Source organism: Aotus nancymaae, unplaced genomic scaffold (assembly GCF_030222135.1).
Source record: "Aotus nancymaae isolate 86718 unplaced genomic scaffold, 86718_ANA_hifiasm-v0.15.2.pri h1tg000038l, whole genome shotgun sequence".
NCBI lineage: Eukaryota > Metazoa > Chordata > Mammalia > Primates > Aotidae > Aotus > Aotus nancymaae.
Genome location: NW_026988452.1, coordinates 5,001,789 through 5,004,746, shown reverse-complemented (window position 1 = coordinate 5,004,746; position 2,958 = coordinate 5,001,789). Strand labels below are relative to the sequence as shown.

At 38.2% G+C, this 2,958-nt stretch overlaps 1 non-coding gene across 1 annotated transcript; it reads left to right on the top strand.

Moving 5' to 3' along the window:
* Positions 1-2,426: 2,426 nt before the first annotated feature.
* Positions 2,427-2,503, top strand: LOC135268191 (small nucleolar RNA SNORD45). The gene has a single exon (XR_010336472.1). It is a non-coding gene; the product is annotated as a small nucleolar RNA SNORD45 (small nucleolar RNA).
* The last annotated feature ends 455 nt before the right edge of the window (positions 2,504-2,958 follow it).

Genomic DNA, 2,958 nt, shown 5'->3' with positions numbered 1-2,958 from the left:
TTTGTGATAAAATGTATGACATTTATCATTTTAACCATTTTTTAAGTGGAAAAATGTTCATTTTTTCAATTGTTTTTACTAGCATATAGGAATATTTCTTGGTATGTAGAATTATTTGTTGCTAACATACAAAGATCAAATTCAGTAGCATTAGGTATATTCACAATATTATGCTACCATCACCACCACACATTTCCAAAACCTTTTTGTCATCGTAGCCTGAAACTCTACTCACTAAACAATAACTCCTATTCTCCTCTCCTCTCCCCAGCCCCTGAAAACCACTATCATTTCTGTCTCTATGAATTTACCTATTCTAGGTTTTCCATATAAGTGCTATCATACGTGTGTCCTCTTGTGTCTGGCTTATTCCACTTAGTATAATATTTTAATAGTTAATGTTTTAATGCTTTTAATTTAAAGGTTCATTCACATTGTAGCAAAGCTGAATAATGTTCCACTGTGTTTATATACCACATCTTGTTTATCCATTCATCCATCAATGGACATTTGAGTTTTCATCTTTTGGTGATTGTAAATAATGCTGCTATGAACATTGATGTACAAATATCTGTTTGAGTCCATCCTTTCAATTTTTTGGGTATGTACCTAGAAGTAAAATTGCTGAATCATATGGCAAGTCTGTTTAACATTTTGAGGATGCACTACACTGTTTTCCACAGTAGCTGCACTATTTTACATTCCTGGCAGTAATGCACAAGGGCTCTAGTTTCTCTACATCCTTGTCAACACTTGTTATTTTTATTTTCTCTTCTCTTCTTTTCTTTTCCTTTCTTTTTTTATGATGTGAAGTGAAATTTCATTGTGGTTTTGATTTATGTTTTCTATTTTATTATACTTGATTTGCGTCTTGCTCTGTCACCAGGCTGGAATTCAATGGCACAATCTTGGCTTGCTGCAATCTCCACCTCCCGGGTTCAAGTGATTCTCCTGCCTCAGCCTCCCAAGTAGCTGGAACTACAGGAATCTGCCACCACGCCTGGCTAATTTTTGTATTTTTAGTAGAGGTGGGGTTTCACTGTGTTGGCCAGGATGGTCTCAATCTCCTGAAATTGTGATCTGCCTGCCTCGGCCTCCCAAAGTGCTGGGATTACAGGCGTGAGCCACCACACCCAGCCATAAAAATAAATTTTTGTTTGAATTTTGTGTCTTGCAACTTTATTAAATTCACTTACTAGGTATGGTAGTAATTTGTATTAGCAGGATATATAGGGTTTCTATCCATCATGTCATATCAGCTATAAAAACAAAGACAGTTTTTCCTACTTTTCAATCTGTAAGCATCTTATTTCATTTTCTTGCCTTACTGCAATGGCTAGAATGTCTAGTATACTGTTGAATAGAAGTGAGGAGAGCAATAATCCTTGCCTTGCTCCTGATCTTAGAGACAGCTTTTTATCACTAAGACTGTGTGTGTGAATATGCCCTCCATCAGGCTAAGAAATTTCCCTTTCATTTCTTGCTGGAGGTGGGGAGAAATATTTTAAAAGAATGTGATTTGTCTTGAATTTTGGCAAATGTTTTACATGCATGTTATGGTTTTGGTATTATATGTTCCTTAAATATTTGATCAAATTCACCAGTGAAACCATCTTAGTTAGATGTTTCCCTTGTGGAACTTTTAAGTTAAAATTCAATTTACATAAAAATATAGGGCCCTTCAGATTTTGTACTTCTTTTTGTGTAAATGTTAGTAATATGTCTCTTTCAAAGAATCTTTTTTTTTTTTTATAGATGGGGTTTTGCCATGTTGCTCAGGCTAGTCTTAAACTCCTGCAATCCTCCCACAAACTGCTGGGTGAGCCAGGTGTGAGCCACTGCACCTGGCCAGAATCTTCCTTTTTAACTTGTCAAATTTATTATCATAAAATTGTTTTAATATTCCTTTATTATCTTTGCATGTCTGTAGTACTTGTAGTGAAAGAATTCTCTTTCATTTCTGAAACTAGTCACTTGCAACTTTTCTCTTTTTTCTGAATCAGTCTAGCAGGAGGTTTATCAATTTTATTGATTATACTTTTTTATTGATTTCCATTCTTTATTATTTACTTTAAGTTTAATTTGCTCTGCTTTTCATAGCTTTTCTTTTCTTTTTTTGAGACAAAATCTCACTCTGTAGCCCAGGCTGGCGTGCAGTAGTGTGATTTCAGCTCAGTGTAACCTCCACCTCCTGGGTTCAAACAATCCTCCTGCTTCAGCCTCCCAAGTAGCTGGGATTACAGGCATGCACCACCACGCCCAGCTAATTTTTGTATTTTTAGTAGAGACAGGGTTTCACCATGTTGGTCAGGCTGGTTTCAAACTCCTGACCTCATGATCTGTCTGCCTCTGCCTCCCAAAGTGCTGGGATTATAGGCATGAGCCACCGCGCCTGGCCAATGGCTTTTTAAAATCCTCAGCTACAGAGTTGATGATGACCTGGCATGTATTCTGAATCTTAAGTTTATTATTACTACTGTAGCTCTAAAATTACTGATACCTAGAAAAAAATAAATTTAAAAATCCTTGACTAAAGGCTTCAAGATGACTGACTAGAAGCATTTTATTCCTGCCTCCCCCACTTAGAAGAACAAGATAGTGAAGAAACAATCACACTTCTAATACATTACCCAAGAGAGAATGCTGGAATTCAACAGAGAAGGGACAGGGAACACCGTCAGTGGAGAAGGAGAAGGGAGAGACGTACACCGCTGGTCAGGATCAGCTGTGAGACAGGAGTGACTTCCCAGCGTAGGTGAGTGAGAGACGGAGCAGCCCACATCTCCTCTGTGGAATCTTGCAGTCCTAGCCACAGGAGAACCCTCAAGCCTGCCAACCCCTGAGACTAACATCGGCAGCTAGTGTGAGACCGTGGGACAGAGCTGCCCCAGGGAGGAAGCTTGAGCTGGGTTCCATACCCTTTCTGAAAACTAAGCAGCTACAGCAAGGTGCCATTTT